Source organism: Pelophylax lessonae (genome assembly GCF_965119305.1).
Source record: "Pelophylax lessonae genome assembly, chromosome: 3".
Classification (NCBI taxonomy): domain Eukaryota; kingdom Metazoa; phylum Chordata; class Amphibia; order Anura; family Ranidae; genus Pelophylax; species Pelophylax lessonae.
The window spans coordinates 476128145-476147004 of NC_138770.1; the positions used below are offsets into that span (position 1 = coordinate 476128145).

The 18860-nt window shown below is 44.8% G+C and overlaps 1 protein-coding gene across 1 annotated transcript in view; it reads right to left on the reverse strand.

Moving 5' to 3' along the window:
• The window catches only part of LOC309550856 (protein unc-93 homolog A-like), a gene marked incomplete at both ends in the record, with an annotated part of 436926 nt that overhangs the window by 120755 nt on the left and 297311 nt on the right, over positions 1-18860 (reverse strand). The window lies entirely within an intron of this gene.

Sequence of the window (18860 nt, forward strand, 5' to 3'; positions counted from 1 at the left end):
CTATCACACCAGTTGTTCAAAAAATTGGCCAGGGAGTTTGGCACTGTGTGTATCAGAGTTAACGCAGCAAAAGAGGCAATATTGTTGCAGGACACAAATACACTTAGGAAAGTATACTCGGATAATACCCCGCTTCAATCTGTGGTATTGGGGGGCCACTGGTTTATTACACCAGTTCTACAAATAATTGGCCAGTAACGGTTGTCACTGTGTGTAGCACAGTTAACACAGCAAAAGAGGCAACATTTTTGCAGGACTAAAATACACTCTTAGAAAAGTATGCTGTTAAATAACACCCCACTTCAATATGTGGTATTGGGGGGCCACTGGTCTATCACACCAGTTGTTCCATAAATTGGCCAGTGAGTTTGGCACTGTGTGTAGCAGAGTTAACGCAGCAAAGAGGCAATATTGTTGCAGGACACAAATACACTTGTAAAAGTATACTCAGATAACACCCCACTTCAATATGTGGTATTGGGGGGCCACTGGTCTATCACACCAGTTATAATACATTAAAAGTGCTTTTGTCACTGTTTGTAGCATTGCTGCAGCAACGCTCAGTCACCACACCTGTCACAATGCTGCACAGTGCAAAATACAAATCCACTATAATATGCTTTCTATATTATAAAGTATATTACACCGTGGATTACACCCCTATATAGTGCACTGCACACCTATACCAAATAAATTGCAGCCCTTTAAATGACTTTTGTGGACATTAACAGAGCGATTTGTGTCACTGCTGATCTGTCCCTAGAGCACACTGGATACCTGTCCCTAAACTGAACAGAAACTGCACACCTATACCAAATAAATTGCAGCCCTTTAAATGACTTTTGTGGACATTAACAGAGCGATTTGTGTCACTGCTGATCTGTCCCTAGAGCACACTTTATACCTGTCCCTAAACTGAACAGAAACTGCACACCTATACCAAATAAACTGCAGCCCTTTAAATGACTTTTGTGGAACAGAGCGATTTGTGTCACTGCCGATCTCTCTCTGTCCCTGAAGCACAGACTGGATACCTGTCCCTAAACTGAAAAGAGACTGTAGTAGACCTATACCGAAATACCAGCCCTGAAAAGGACTTTTGTGGATCTTAACAGAGCTATTTGTGTCTGGCAATCTCTCCCTGATGAACACAGTAGACCTTTCCCTACGCTGACAAAAAGCAGAATGTGAAATGGCCGCCTGCTCTGGTCTATTTATAAGGTAGGGGGCATGTCCATGTGCTGAAATGTTTCAATTGGCTGTCCCGTTCCACCTGACGGCTGTGTCATGGGTCAAAGTTCTCCCCAATGTAAACGAATATGGCCGCCGCGAACAATGCCATGTGTTCGCAAAATTGTCGGGTAGCGAACAAGCAAAATTTGCCGTGAACCGACCACCGGGCGAACCGCAAGGCCATCCCGATGTGTGAGGTTTTACTAAGGAGTCACCCTAAGGGCTCTGCTTCTGTTTATGAGTAAGGATGATCGAACTTTTGAAAAGTTCGGTTCGACCAGAAAACCCGAATTTTCCAAAAGTTCGGTTTGGATTTCAGAACCCCATTGAAATCAATGGGACCCGAACTTCGGTAATCAAAAAACACCATTTTGAAGCCCTAAAACCCAATAAATGCCCCTAAAAAGTGCCTAGGGTTCTGGGTCATGCCCCATTAACTATTAATCACACAAAAAAAGTTCTTAAAAATTGTCATTTTTGATAAAAAAAGACAATTATTGAAAAAATTAAAAAAAAAAGAGAGATTTTTTTGATTTTTACTTTGGATTTAGTATCTGGGGGGTCTAAAATGTGTGCATGTGAAGTTTCAGCTCTGTAGCATGTCCAGAACCATGAAAAAAAAAAAAGATAATTTTTCAGTAGAACAGGGATGTGGGTCGGGACCCTCCTTTAACTTTAACACCTATATGATCTTTTTTTCTGGTTCTGGACATGCTACAGAGCTGAAACTTCACAGGTACACCTTTTAGACCCCCAGACACAAAATCACACAAAAAAGTTCTTAAAAATTGTCATTTTTGATAAAAAAAAAGCCAATTATTGAAAAAATTAAAAAAAAAAAAAAAAAGAGATTTTTTGATTTTTACTTTGGATTTCAGATCTGGGGGGGTCTAAAAAGTGTACATGTGAAGTTTCAGCTCTGTAGCATGTCCAGAACCAGAAAAAAAAGATCGTTTGTATTAGAAAACTTTCTGACAGGGGGTTTGCTTCGCTCCTGTAACACCTTGCCGGTTTAATAGAAGGCATTTTTTTGGGATCTTTGCAGTCAGGAAAAACATCTGAACTTGTGTATAGTGGTACTGTGCACAAGTTCTGATGTTTTGCCTGCCTCCAAAAACCCCCAAAAAATGCCAGCAAAAACACACCTGGGCATTTTTTTTTTGACGCTAGTGTTTTTCTTGGCATTTTTTGGGGTTCTTTTGAGGCAGGCAAAACATCTGAACTTGTGTATAGTGGTATATATACACACATACATATATTTATATACACACCTAAACATATATAGGTGTGATAGTAGCAGAAATATATTACTGTAAATGATTTCATTAGCGCAAGCATATATTTCTGCTACTATCACACCTATATATGTCTAGGTGTGTATATAAATATATGGATGTGTGTATATACACCACTATACACAAGTTCAGATGTTTTGCCTGCCTCAAAAGAACCCCAAAAAATGCCAAAAAAAACGCTAGCGTTTAAAAAAAAAAATGCCCAGGTGTGTTTTTGCTGGCATTTTTTGGGGGTTTTTGGAGGCAGGCAAAACATCAGAACTTGTGCAAAGTACCACTATACACAAGTTCAGATGTTTTTCCTGACTGCAAAGAACCCAAAAAAATGCCTTCTATTAAACCGGCAAGGTGTTACAGCAGCGAAGCAAACCCCCTGTGCTGAAAGTTTTCTAATACAAACAATCTTTTTTTTTCTGGTTCTGGACATGCTACAGAGCTAAAACTTCACATGTACACCTTTTAGACCCCCAGATACTAAATCCAAAGTAAAAATCAAAAAATCTCTTTTTTTTTTTTAATTTTTCAATAATTGGCTTTTTTATCAAAAATGACAATTTTTAAGAACTTTTTTTGTGTGATTTTGTGTCTGGGGGGTCTAAAAGGTGTACATTTACAAGTTTCAGCTCTGTAGCATGTCCAGAACCTGAAAAAAAAGGATTGTTTGTATTAGAAAACTTTCTGATAGGGGGTTTGATTCGCTCCTGTAACACCTTGCCGTTTTAATAGAAGGCATTTTTTTGGGATCTTTGCAGTCAGGAAAAACATCTGAACTTGTGTATAGTGGTACTGTGCACAAGTTTAGATGTTTTGCCTGCCTCCAAAACCCCCCAAAAAATGCCAGCAAAAACACACCTGGGCATTTTTTTTTTTTGACGCTAGCGTTTTTTTGGCATTTTTTTGGGTTCTTTTGAGGCAGGCAAAACATCTGAACATGTGTATAGGGGGTATATATACACATATATGTCTGAATATATACCCCTAGACATATATAGGTGTGATAGTAGCAGAAATATATTACTGTAAATGATTTCATTAGCGCAAGCATTTATTTCTGCTACTATCACACCTATATATGTCTAGGGGTATATATTCAGACATATATGTCTATATATACCCCCTATACACATGTTCAGATGTCATGTCTGACATCAAACATGTCCTCAAAAAAGCACTGGCAGTGGCAGCCCCTGCAGCATAAAAAATGCTTGGCTGGTGAGAAGCCATATTCCAGTTCCGAAGCTATTCAGAGAAATGATCATTTCTCTATAGCGGTCACCCTGCTATGGAAAGGTTTTGTCACCCTGCCATAGCAGTCACTGCCAGTTAACCCTACACTACACTACGGCCCCCTGACACTTCATACTTTCCCTACAGAAACTGAATTTTTGAAGCTAACTAAAGTGTAAAGGAGCACTCTAACTACACTAGATATCCCTTTCCTCACACTAATAAATAGCTAAATGACACTTTTAAAGTAAAATTAACAGAACTGCTTCCACTCTCTTCCATGTCCAGTATAACAATGCTAGGAATATGGCGGGGGCAATCTTATATACTGGGGGGCGTATTCACTAATGATTGGTCTAGGGACCCCCTAGTCACTCCAATCACATTCCTAGCATTCTCCTGCCCCCTCAATTGGCTTTTGCTAATGGTTCTGGTCCAATCACGGGCTTTTAAAGCCCATTTCCTGAACCATTGCATTTTGGTCGGTTCTGGTTGACGAATTCCGAACATTTTGGGCAAAAAGTTCTAAATTCGGCCGAACCTCGAACACCCAATGTTCGGGCCGAACCGATGGTGGACCCGAACCGTTCGATCATCCCTATTTATGAGAAGAGGGGAATGGGTACTCTGATGCAGGATGGAGAACTGCTGAATGTGATGTAAGGGGGGCTTTGGTGACCAGAGACCACCTTACATCAGTTTCCCTTTAGGTCACAGTCCGCAGTATCCCCTTTACATCAGAGTTCCCCTTTATATCAGGGTCCACAGAGGTCCCTCATGCACTGTAAGGGGGAAACCTGCAGATTCCGATGTTAAGGAAAACTCTGAGAACTCTGATGTAAGTGAATGTTAGTGGTGGAGAAGGTGACATGGATGATGATGTGTCTATGGACGTCACATGGGTGGCCACAATAGAGGAAGAGGAGGGGAGTTCAGAGGGAGAGAAGGACCAGCAGATAGGGAAGAGAAGCAGGCGAAACTTGCATTGCACAAGAGGTACAAAGCAGACTGCAAATGTATCATGAGCGAGCCATCAATCATGTACAGTCACATCTGGCGCTCCCAGGATGCCGGCACATGGCTCCGCAGTGTGGGCTTTTTTTAATGTGTCCGTTGCTGACAACAGTGTTGCCATCTGCATCCTTTGCAGTCAACGCATAAGTCGCGGTAAGCCCAACACTCACCTAGGGACGACCGCCTTAAGAAGGCAACTTAACTCCCATCACCGAGCCCAGTGGGAGCATCACCGTTAGAACCCACAAAGCCACACTCCAGGCTCTCACCATCCAGCCTCTTCTCCTTTTCCTCTCTCCTCCCAATTGTCCTCCACTCCACCTTCCATGATGCCGTCGTCACGTTGTTCTGGAAAAAGGGAGGCTTCTGTGGCCTAAATGTTGGAGCGGAAATAAATGATGACTCTGGATAACCCTCTCGCCCAACGTTTGACTGCTGGCTTGTCGGAACTGATAGCCCGCCAACTACTGCCATATCAACTGGTGGACTCGGAGGCCTTTCGTAAATTTGTGGCCATTGGAACACCACAATGGAAGGTCCCAGGCAGGAAATATTTTTCGCAGATGGGCATTCAAGAGCTGTATGGCCATGTTCAGCGGCAAGTGAATATATCTCTGGCACACAGTGTTGGTGCCAAGATACATCTGACCACAGACACATGGTCTAGCAAACACGGGCAGGGAAGGTATATCACTTTTACTGCCCACTGGGTGAACCTTCTGATGGCCGTTAAGCATGCAACCCGTGGCACCCGTGTAGATTTGGATGTACCGCCACGGATTGCATGCAGGCCTTCCTCTTCTTCTCCTCCTCCTACTTCATCCTCCCTCTCCTCCTCGGCTGACTCCTCCTTTTCCGCTGCAACCGTCTCTTCCGCTGCGTGCCCAAGATCCCCAGAACCTATTCCACATGCCAGGTGAGACATTGCCATGCTGTGCTGCTTCTGTTGTGCCTGGAAGCCAAGAGCCACACTGGTCCTGCACTCCTTTCAGCTTTGTGTTCACAGGCAGATCAGTGGCTGACACCGCTCAATTTGACAGTTGTAAAAGTGGTGTGCGACAACGGTGACAATCTGTTGAGCGTGCTGAAACAGGGCAAAATAACACACGTGCCATGCATGGCGCAGGTCCTGAAATTGGTCGTGCAGCGATTCGTTGCCAAATACCCTGGGGTCCAGGACGTCTTGCGGCAGGCCAGGAAGATCTTACACAGCCATGGCTCACCTTGCTGACATTCAATGGCGACACAACCTGCCTATCAGGCGTCTTATTTGTGACTACCCGACGTGATGGAACTTAACGTTGCATATGCTTGATAGGCTGCTCCAGCAGAAACGTGCAGTTAAAGACTACCTGTACGAACTCTGCTGCAGGACAGGTTCTGGGGAGCTTGGGTTTTTTTCACCTCGCCAGTGGCTGCTCAAGCGCGATGCATGCAGACTTCTGCGGCCATTCGATGAGATCACCAAACTGGTCAGTCACGGCCAGGGTGCCATCAGTGACATCGTACCTTACACCTTTTTTCTGGAGCGTGCATTGTGTCGTGTCATTGATCAAGCCGTCGAGGAGCAGGAAGATGAGTAAGTGGCAATGTTGGATGAATTCCCAGTGGGTGCTACTCCACCTGAGACAAGTCAACAGCAGGAGTCTGAAGAGGAGTCAGAGGAGGATGGTGCCGGGGAGATGAGGAGGAGCGAGAAGAGCATGCTTTAAACCTTTCTGGGATCCCTGGTGTTATCTGTGGATGGGGGAGGAGAACGAGGACAACATTATCCTGGATGATGAGCTGGAAGCAGGCCACTACACCGCTTCCAGTTTAGTGCGAATGGAGGTCTTCATGCTCCAGTGTTTTAAGGGGGACCCCCGTATAAAAAGCATAAAGGCCAAGGACCAGTACTGGGTGGCAACGTACTTAGACACCTGGTACAAACAAAAAATGGAGGACATGTTACCACAATCACAGAGGGCGTTCAGAATGCAGCACTTCCAGGCCTTGCTGCGGGAAATGCTGCATTCTGCTTTCTGGCAGAGGAATTTCCAGTCACAGAGAGACAGTTGCGGGTAGCAATCCAACAGCGCCTGTAAGAAGAGGGCGGTTTGAAGATGTCTTGGTCACTTCAGATATGAGATCCTTCTTTCAGCCGAACCATCGACAGCTGTACTCCGGATCCAGCATCAGGGAATGCCTAGACCGACAGATATCCGACAACAGCGGGTTAACGGCCGATGTGGACGCTCTGAGGAGTGATGAACCCCTGGACTACTGGGTGGGCAGGCTTGACCTCTGGCCAGAGCTTGCACAATTTGCAATGGAAATGTTGGCTTGCCCCCCAGTGTCCTGTCCGAAAGGACGTTCAGCGCAGCAGGGGGGATCGGGACCGATAAGCGCACTAGCCTAGCTCATGACAGTGTTGACTACCTCACATTTATAAAAATGAATGAGGCATGGATCTCTGAGGAATTCAACACATGTGACCAGTAGACCATGTTTCATTGAAATTCCTTATGCCAGGCCACAAATATCCCCCGGAACGCCATCCACCTACAACAATTCCTGGTCCTTGTCTTCGCTAAATACTAGCGGCATAAAAGGCATTTCATGTCCATTGAATGCCAAATTTTTGTGGCCTTTCAGGGCCGACACTTATTTATCCTGTGAATGCCTAATGTACCTTCAGCCACAGAATACAACGTTCTTAGCTGTCAGGTAAACCGATGTGGGCAAATTTTTGGGGTCTATACTGGCCAACACTTACTTATTTATCCTGTGAATGCCTAATGTACCTTCAGCCAAAGAATACTACGTTCTTAGCTGTCAGGTAAACCCATGTGGTCTAATTTTTGGGGCCTATACTGGCCGACACTTACTTCTTTATCCTGTGAATGCCTAATGTACCTCCAGCCACCAAATACTACATTCTTAGCTGTCAGGTAAACCCATGTGGGCTAATTTTTTGGGCCTATACTGGCTGACACTTACTTCTGTATCCTGTGAATGCCTAATGTACCTCCCTCCAGCCACTAAATACTACGTTCTTAACTGTCAGGTAAACCCATGTGGGCCCATTTTTGGGGCCTTTCATGGCCGACACTTACTTCTGTTTCCTGTGAATGCCTAATGTACCTTCAGCCACAGAATACAATGTTCTTAGTTGTCAGGTAAACACATGTGGGCTAATTTTTGGGGCCTGAAATGGCCGACACTTCCTTTGAATGCCTAATTTTTCAGACTGGAATTGAAAATCAATGGGCCTGTAAAGGTTCCACCAAATTGTGGAATGGATGCGGACCCATTTGACAGATGTGTGAATGGACCCTATATGTATTTGACATGTATTTACCGGCTGCTGTCAGTTCTGGCTGATTTATGAAAAAAAAAATATATTTTTTGCTGTAAAAAAAAAAACATTTTTTAGGACAACTTTTGCAATTGCAATACATCTGTTATGACATTGTCCATGTGCTGGGACTATTTGTGCACAGCTAGTAAGTCTTTTGTGGCTGTAAATATGACCTAAAGGTTTTTAAAGTTCGCCTCCCATTAAAGTCAATGGGGCCCGCCGCGAATTCGTGGTTCGCGGACTTTTGAGAAAATTTGCGGGCTGACGTTCGTCCATCATTACTCACACAGTTGTGATGCTTGCAGATACTACAAGCTCGTCTGGCTGGCTTGACTACCAACGTACCTGGCTGCTTCTGAAGAACGCCTTTGGACAAATGATTGGCATTTAGCACAAAGCTGTCCCTGAAAAGTATGCTATGTCTGGCAGTCTCTCCCCTTGCATCCCTGGGTATGCTGAGGCACTCACAATGTAATTTGCTCCCCAGTGCACTGGGCCACTGATCACATTTCCCCATACCAGTCTGGATGTCTTCTACACGAGACCCAAAGGTAATAGTGATCTCTCTTAGGCTTCCTCTCCTTCCTTTTCTCAGCTCCAGCCTGGAGGCAAAGCCCCCAGACCCGGGGGTACCCTCCCAGGCCACGCGACAGTGACCTCAGCACTCCATCTTCCACCCGACTCACCTGCTGGCCAGGCTCCACCATATTTAAAGGCTGACCCAGCCACCCTGTCAGGCCTTCTGCCTGGAGATTGGCCAGATTCCCTGAAGTATGCAGATCAGGATCGCCTGGTTTTCACCCACTAAATTCCAGAAGCTTCTCTAAGCTTCTAGATCCAGGGGAGGGTACCAGAATCCTGCCCTGCATAGGCATCCAGGCAGACTTGGAGTAAAGCAACCAGATGTAGTCGGGAGCGGACTACCATTATCTGATTATTCAGACTCACCCTCTGCTCCTTCAGACTGTCTATGTATCACTCTAGTGTTGGTCTGGGTTCATATATAATATTGCTGAGATTGGGAGAATGGCATGGTGGGAATTGTAGTCCTCTGTAGGGCTATGACTTAAGAACTGTATTTCCCAGCAAGCTTTGGATTACAAAGGAGCATCTTTGGAGACACTATAAAGGGATCTGCTGAACAGGCCTGCGCCCTCTTGCTTCCCGGGATCCATTGTGTGCACATCAGGCTGCTGTACAGAGAGAGAAATAGCAGACTGTGGCCTACTGCACACTGCCCATCTGCCTGCTGACTCAGCCCTGGTGGGATGGATGTTCATCGCTGCATTGCAGCCATCCTTGCAGCATCGCTGATTGGGTGGAGTTGGCGGGACTCACTGAGACAGCAGAGCGCAGCCATCTTGAGGCCACATAGCGTGGAGGATTGTCATTGCCTGTTCTTCCAGGATCCTCATTGATGGACATCAGGATTTGGTGAGAGGGCACCTGCTCATAGTTCAGACCACATGTATTACAGTTCTTGTTACATTGAACACAGACACTTTGCAGTTGGATTAGTTACTGGATCTTTTCCAGACTGGAACTGTTCATTTCATGAGCTCCAACTGCCTGTGAAGATTTAGCAAAGCCTTGCAAGTAGAACATTATCATATTATTGCTTTTTAAAGGGAACACTTTACTGGTATCTAGATTACCTCATCTCTCATCAGGATACAGGTGGTATAGGCTGACCCGGGGGTTCCTCTTTAGCCAGGGTGCTTTACAGTGATAATATATACATTTCTGAGTGATCCAGATATATATTTCAAGAGACTGTGTTTATTGGTATCATTTTGTGTTATTAAAACCTGTTTCTCACTGTCTTTTTAATGTCGGCCAACTGAACTCTGGCTGTTTATCCAGGGTCTTGTTGACTGATATATCTTTGCAAGTTCTTCTTTAGAGTAAAGTTAAAACTCATTCATACTGTGTCAGTGTGTTACTTAAGGGTATATGCAACATGTCTGAACCTAGAGTGTCAGGAGGGCTGGGCGGTTCGCAGGGTCAAAGCAGCACAGAAGAACATAAGCTTACCAGCAACCCTCAAGGGGGTAGTACCACATTTAGGGGCTCGTCCAGGATGTTCTTCACTGCTGCAGGCCCTAGTCAGCCCAGCTATGAGTCAACGGCAGGGAAAGAGATGGACTCAGTTGCTGAAACCACTTGGGCAAGGGCCCAAGGAGCTCGGTTGGAGCAAAGCACTGTTTTGGAGATCTCAGGAAGTGAGTGTACAGAGAAGGAGATCCGGCAGTGGGTGAGGGCCCTAGTGCCAGACCAAAGGGCTTACATCTTGGATGTGAAGGTGGAATATGCTCTGGACTATGTGTGGGTGTTGATGGAGTGGTAAGAAGATATATCTGCCTGTTTCCAGAAAGAAGAGGTAACCCTGATAGAGGGGATAATTGCTCGAGTGTTCTCACTGCAAGAGAGGGAAGTAGCCCTGGAGGAGGGGCCACCATCACTGCCATCACTGCAAGCTAATGCAAGGTCAGTTGGTGCTGATTACGGTGGAACTGGTGCTCCTCCCGCTTCATTTTATGCAGACATGAGTTGGCTAGTTGAGAGCCTGGTGAAGAATGGCTCCAGCAGTGCAGGCCAAGGGTATAAGAGGCTCCGGTTCTTCTCAGGGCAATTATCGACTCCGGTTGGAGAAGAGGATTTTGAGAGCTGGATGAGTCAGGTGACTCAGGCGGTACAAGAATGGAGTGTGCCAGAGGCTGTGAAGAGGTAGCGGCTTATTGAGAGCCTCAGGGGCCCAGAAGCCGAAGTGATCCGTAACTTGTGGATGGGAGGGAAAGACTGTGTAGCTGTGGATTACATTGACACTTTGTATGCTTTTTTTGGAAGGGCAGATAAGACCCCAGATCTGTTGTACAAGTTTAACCACATGCATCAGCAAAGAGGGGAGAGATTGTCTGAATATACCTCCCGAGTGGACAAGATGTTACACCAGATCATCCTCAAGAGGGGCATAGACCCCAAGGATGCTGATCAAGCTCGATTGGATCGGGTAATACAAGGGGCCTGTCCAAATGATCCTGTCATGTTGAAGTTACTGTTGAAAGTAGCTCGACCAATCCCTTCTTATCCAGAACTGATAAGGGAAGAAAGGGAAGAGGAAGCCTTGTTGGAGGAAAAGAGTCAAGGAGCAAGAGAGCTACTGGTGGGAGAAGGGAAGAAGGAGAGAGTTCCGGCCCGCCTTGTCCATGCAGAACCCAGTTTCTCAGATTAGGACAGTGAGGCTGACACAGACCCAGGCCAGCGTGAGAGTTAAGACAGCAAGAGGTTGGTTGATACCCTGAACTTGGCAGGGCTGATGACTCAAGTAGCTCAGGTTCAAGCTCAAATGTGCCAGGCCTTAATGCAAGTGGTGGAGACTCAAGGGAGAGTACAGGAGCCAAGAAGTAGCCCTGGAGGGCCAGGACCACTCTCTATCAGAGAAAGTGGGTTTTTTGAATGTGGAGAAGTTGGTCATTTCAGGGCTAAATGCCCCAGGAGGGGAGTTAGCCCCGAATTACCGGAGGAGGTGTTAAAAGTGTTATAGAAGGTATTCTTCCCAAAGAAGGAGGGAAACTTCCGGGGACCTCAGTGAAGGAGCCAAGAGCTCCAGCACTAGAAAAGCATCTAAGAGAAGGCGAGGGACAAGGCCCTCTGCTTGTTCTTCTACTTCCCCACCCATATCTAGAAAAGAGTCGCCCAGGTTTGGGGGAAAGACACAAGAGTTCAATGCCCCCTCTCCTAAACGAAAGTAAAAAGGATTCTATCACCATTGATAAAATCAGTTAGAGTGCAGACTGTTGAATGACCAGTGAGGAATGTGCCAAGACAAATGGTGGAGCGGAGTCCGTTATCATGGCCGAACATGGCGTCACCAGTGAAAAGTACGCCAAGACCAACAGCGGAACGAGTTCCATTGGTGTGAAGGAGATTAATTATGACTCAGTCTGTAGATCCCCGAGCTAGAAGTGTTCAGAAGAGCTTGGTAGGACCTTCTCCTATAGTCTCGTTACAAGTGGAGGGAATTTACACAAAAGCTTTATTCGATACAGGAGCTCAAGTGACGTTACTATACCGAGACTTCTATGACAAATACTTGAAACATATCCCTTTGTGCAAGTTGGAAGAGTTGGAGATCTGGGGCATCGGCAATCAAAAGTTCCCATATGATGGATACATACCTATCAAGATAGCCTTTGACCCTTCATTGGCGGGAAAGACAGTGACTTTTGATACGCTAGCCCCAGGGGCGAGACAGAATTCCTTGTTTATAGGAACCAATACTGATTTGGTGCGAAGAATACTCATCCCATTAGCCACAAAGGGTTCAGCCGCTGAAGAGGTACATCCACAGTTAAGGCAATCTTTTCAACGTGTGGTTCAGGAACAAAAGGCACCGGCTGAAGGGGTGGGGAAGTTATGGTGATTGGATACTCAGGAGAAAGTATTGCAGCCTGGAGAAAGAGCGTGTATGAAGGCTACTGTCAAGTTTTCCTGGGATCAGCCAAGTCCATTTGCAGTGTTGGAGGCAGACCCACTGGCAGAAAAGGCAGGGGTATTTGATTCCTCAAATCCTACCCAGGAAGACGTTGTTAAGAAATGGGGGAAAAGTTCCAGTCAGCGTCCGCAATGTCACCAGGCAACCTATCAGTCTGAAGCTTCGGATGGTGCTAGGATGGGTGGGTGCGGCCACCCCGGTGACGTTGAATGATCTGGTTCAGAAGGCTGAAGGAGAAGACCAAGAAGGGGATTCTCAGGTCCAGCGCCCTGAGATGCCTTTCAAGTTGGAGGATCAAGGCCCAGCTAGCCAGATGGGATGAGATATTTTCCAAGAATGATTTTGATGTGGGCTGTGCTAAGAGTGCTCAAAACCAAATTCGGCTGAGTGAACATAAACCTTTCTGGGAGAGAGCCCGGCGGATCCCTCTAAGTGACCTTAAAGACCTTCGGGAGCAATTAGCTGAGTTGAAGTCTGGGGTCATCAGAGAGTCTAGGAGTCCTTATGCCTCCCCCATTGTGGTGGTGCGTAAGCAAAATGGAACCATTCGGATGTGTATTGACTACCAGACTCTAAACCAGAGGTCCATTCCCGATCAATACACTACTCCTCAGATTGAAGATGCGTTGCAGTGCCTATCTGGAGCAAAATGGTTCAGTGTGTTAGATCTGAAGAGTGGGTATTATCAAATACCAATGCATCCAGATGACCAGGAGAAGACAGCCTTCATCAGTACATTAGGGTTCTTTGAATTTGATCGCATGCCACAAGGATTGGCGGGAGTCCCTGCCAGCTTCCAGAGATTGATGGAGAATACAGTGGGTGATATGAACCTGATTGAGGTACTCGTGTATTTGGACGATATAATTGTGTTTGGCAAGACATTCGAAGAACATGAAGCATGACTCGAGAAGGTTTTCCAGAGACTTCATGCAGAAGGGCTGAAGTTGTCGTTAGAGAAATGTCAATTTTATCAGACGTCAATCACCTACTTGCGGCATGTGGTTTCGGCAAGTGGAGTGGGTACTGACCCAGGGAAGCTGGAAGCTGTTACCACTTGGGGATTTTGGGTAAATACCAGCACTATGGAGCCTTCAGTATATATCAGTGATATTTGGAGGTGATGATGAGCTGCCGCCAATCTGCCACTGAGGCAGTAAGTGATAAGAAAGTGCAAAGGTGTTGGTGCTAGGCGCTATCACCAAGAAATTGTGCTGTGCGTTCTTTAAAACCGTGCACATAAAAGTGTGTTGTGCGTTGTTATTTTGTTTGAAACATGTGCTGTGCGATTTAAAACATATACCGTGCGTTTTTAAAACAACCTGTTATAAAAGCAATGTGGTGCAAGCACTAAAAATACCATCATAAGGTGCATATGTGCATATATTGGAATCTTATAGTGTTACCACTTGGGTAGTGCTTCAGTGCTTTGTGAGCCAATATATCAAGTACACAGTACACAGTGCTTTGTACAATGGGAAAAATAAACATCCTGTGGATCTCCACTGGATGTAATTGCTTACCACACTTCTTGTCCTGCTTGGCTCAATTCCCCTCATTTGCTGCAACAAGAACAAGAAAGTGAACTCCTAACATGTGAGTGGACACTACACCTGCTTTTTACCTCACACAAGCTATACTACGCAATGGAGGCTATTTCTTGTTGCAGCAAATGAGGGGAATTGAGCCAAGCAGGACAAGAAGTGCGGTAAGCAATTACATCCAGTGGAGATCCACGGGATGTTTATTTTTCCCATTGTACAAAGCACTGTGTACTGTGTACTTGATATATTGGCTCACAAAGCACTGTTACCACTTGGCCTAGGCCAAGGACAGTTACAGAACCTAGGTCCTTTTTAGGATTCTGGTCCTACTATAGAAGGTTTGTGAAGAACTTTGTGCAGATTGCAAGACCCTTAAATGAGCTGAAGAGTTGCAGAAGTCGAGTTCAAGAGAGCAATCGCACATGGGGCCTAGGAGTCCATTCAAGATCAAAGGACTCCGAAGTGTGAACAGGCTTTTAGACGTTTAAAGGAGAGTCTCACAAAAGCTCCGGTTCTGGCCTATGCTGACCATTCTAAGCCTTATGAATTACATGTGGAAGCTAGCCGAGATATTCTTAGAGGAGTGTTGTATCAAGAGACAGCAGGGAAGCTCTGTCCAGTGGCTTATGTGAGCCGCAGTCTTACCCCTTCTGAGAAGAACTACCCGATACACAAGTTGGAGCTCCTGGCTCTCAAGTGGGCAGAAGACCGATAACAATCCTCTGATCTATCTGTTGTCAACTGCTAAGTTGGATGCCACTGGACATCGGTGGTTAGCTGCGCTGTCTGAGTTTCAATTCAGCTTGAAGTATCGACCAGGGAGAGGAAATCAGAATGCAGATACTTTGTCCCGAAGACCATATGTTCCAGATGGTAGTGTCCAAGATTGGATACATTTGACTCCTGAGGAAGTTCAGGCAGTATGTCAGGGAGTAGAGCACCATCACAAGGGAGCCACGGGAGCCGAAGCTGTAGGAATCACTCCGGCTGGAGTGCCTCCCTACTACTGTGATCTAACTCAAATGCGTAGACAAGAGCTTCCCACCTGACGAAGTCATTTGGACGGGGATATTAAGGGTAGGGATGATCGAACTTTTGAAAAGTTCTGTTCGGCCAGAACATCCGAACTACCCGAAAGTTTGGCCTGGATTTCAGAACCCCATTGAAATCAATGGGACCCGAACTTCGGTAATCAAAAAACACAATTTTAAAGCCCTAAAACCCAAGAAATTTCCCTAAAAAGTGCCTAGGGTTCTGGGTCATGCCCCAGGGACTATTAATCACACAAAAAAAAGTTCTTAAAAATTGTCATTTTTGAAAGAGAGCCAATTATTGAAAACATTTAAAAAAAAAGAGATTTTTTGATTTTGAATTTGGATTTCGTATCTGGGGGGGGGTTCTAAAAAGTGTACCTGTGAAATTTCAGCTCTGTAGCATGTCCAGAACCAGAAAAAAAAGAGATTGTTTGTATTTTGTCACTTTCAGAGCACTAATATGGCTCTGCTCCCGTCAGCATTTTTTTTTTGCTGCAGGCGTTGATAGTGCTTTTTTGAGGACATGTTTGGAGTCCGGCATGACATCTGAACATGTCTATAGGGGTATATATATATATACAGACACCCATGTCTGTATATATACACCTGCACATATATAGGTGTTAAAGGAGCAGAACACTATACTTTTGCTAATGAAATTATTTCCACTAATATGGCTAGGCTCCTAACACACCTATATATGTGTAAATGTAAAATACATATCAGTGTGTGTGTGTGTATATATATATATATATATATATACCCCTATACAGAAGTTCAGATGTTTTGCCTGCCTCCAAAGAACCCAAAAAAATGCCCAAAAAAATGCCTGCAAGAACAAACCTGGGCATTTTTTTTTGGTGCTGGCATTTTTTTGGGCATTTTTTGGGGGTTCTTTGGAGGCAGGCAAAACATCTGAACTTCTGTATAGGGGTATATACAGTATATACACACACACTGATATGTATTTTACACTTACACATATATAGGGAACAGTGACCATAGGTCAATTGGTTTCAGTATTAATTACAGTAATAGGAAACACAAGGGTAATATAAGGACACTGAATTTCAAAAGAGCCAATTTCCCTAAACTGCGCTCACTGCTAGAAAATATCAAATGGGATAGAACCCTGGGAACAAAGAACACGGAGGAAAAATGGGAGTGCTTCAAGAGCATACTTAACAAGGGGGTGGGCCAGTGCATTCCACTGGGAAATAAATTTAAAAGAGCAAAACTAAACCCTGGGTGGCTAAACTCCAACATAAAAATGTATATTAGAGCTAAAGAAAATGCCTTCAAAAAATACAAGACTGAGGGGTCATTGGCAGCATTTAAGCATTACAAAGAGTGTAATAAGAAATGTAAAGATGAAATCAGGGCGGCTAAAATAGAACACGAGAGACATATAGCGGAGGAGAGTAAAAAGAACCCCAAGAAATTCTTTAAGTATATAAACAGTAAGAAAGCGAGGCCAGAACACATTGGCCCCATAAAAGATGATAAAGGAAAAATGGCCACTGAGGACAGAGAAAAGGCGGAAGTGTTAAATAATTTCTTTTCTTCAGTCTTCACAAAGGAATCGGGGGGCTACATGAACCCCGCTTGTAAGGCCGAACTAAATAATACACCTCAGGAAGTGCCGCCATGGCTAACAGAGGATAGACTTAGAGCTAAACTAGAGAAACTTAACATAAATAAATCCCCGGGACCGGATGGCTTGCACCCAAGGGTTCTGAATGAGCTCAGTCAGGTGATTGCCAGACCATTATTCTTGATCTTTAAGGATAGTTTACAGACAGGTATGGTGCCAGCTGATTGGAAAAAAGCCAACGTGGTACCAATATTTAAAAAGGGGCTGAGATATATCCCGGGTAACTATAGGCCGGTCAGCCTAACATCTGTAGTCTGCAAAATTTTGGAGGGGATGATAAGGGACCACATACAAGACTTTAGTAATGAAAACGGTATTATAAGTAGTAATCAGCATGGATTCATGAAAAATCGTTCATGCCAAACCAATCTATTAACCTTCTACGATGAAGTGAGCTGCCACTTAGATAAAGGTAAGCCTGTGGATGTGGTGTATCTGGACTTTGCAAAGGCCTTTGACACCGTTCCCCACAAACGCTTACTGTACAAACTAAGGAAGGTAGGTATGGACCATAAGGTGAGTACCTAGATAGAGAACTGGCTCCAGGGGAGAGTACAGAGGGTGGTGATTAATGGGGAGTACTCGGATTGGGCGGGTGTGGAAAGTGGGGTCCCCCAGGGTTCTGTCCTGGGACCAATCCTGTTTAATTTATTCATAAATGATCTAGAGGAGGGGATATCTAGTACAATCTCAGTATTTGCAGATGATACTAAATTAGGCATGCCAATATCTTCTATGCAGGATGTGGAAATCTTGCAAGCAGACCTGAACAAAATAACGGGGTGGGCAACTACATGGCAGATGAGATTTAATGTAGAAAAATGTAAAGTAATGCACTTGGGGGCCAGAAACCAGAAAGCAAGCTACTCACTAGGGGGGGAACCTCTGGGTGAGTCTAGGATGGAAAGGGACCTGGGGGTACTGGTAGACAACAGGCTTGGAAGTGGCATGCAATGCCAAGCCGCTGCAAGCAAAGCCAACAGAATACTGGGTTGTATAAAAAAGGGGATTCACTCCAGAAATAAAGAGATTATTCTTCCACTCTACAAGACTCTGGTCCGGCCACATCTGGAGTATGCTGTCCAGTTCTGGGCACCGGTCCTCAGGAAGGATGTGCTGGAACTGGAGAAAGTCCAGAGAAGGGCAACAAAAATAATTAGGGGAATGGAGGACATCGGCTATGAGGAAAGACTACAAGCACTGAACCTATTCTCTCTGGAGAAGAGACGCTTGAGGGGGGATATGATATCAATGTACAAATACTGTACTGGCGACCCGAGCATAAGGAACAAACTATTTAGAGTAAGGGAATACAATAAGACACGTGGCCACTCACTAAAACTAGAGGAAAGGCGGTTTAACCTTAAAGTGCGTAAGGGGTTCTTCACTGTAAGAGCGGTAAGGATGTGGAATTCTCTTCCGCAAGCAGTCGTATCAGCGGGGAGCATTGATAGTTTCAAAAAACTATTGGATGGACACCTTAAAGACCACAACATACAGGGGTATACAATGTACGGTTAAAAGCAAACACACACACATAGGTTGAACTGGATGGACTTGTGTCTTTTTTCAGCCTCACTAACTATGTAACTATGTAACTATATAGGTGTGTTAGGAGCCTAGCCATATTAGTGCAAATTATTTCATTAGCAAAAATATAGTGTTGTGCTACTTTCACACCTATATATGTGTAGGTGTGTATATATACCCCTATACAGAAGTTCAGATGTCATGCCTGCCTCCAAAGAACCCAAAAAAATGCCCAAAAAAACACCTGCAAGAACAAACCTGGGCATTTTTTTTTTTGGCGCTGGCATTTTTTTTGGCATTTTTTTGGGGTTCTTTGGAGGCAGGCAAAACATCTGAACTTCTGTATAGGGGTATATAAAAACACACACTTATATGTATATATACCCATACACATATATAGGTGTGAAAGGAGCAGAACAGTATACTTTTGCTAATGAAATAATTTGTACTAATATGGCTCCGCTCCCAACACACCTATATATGTGTAAATGTAA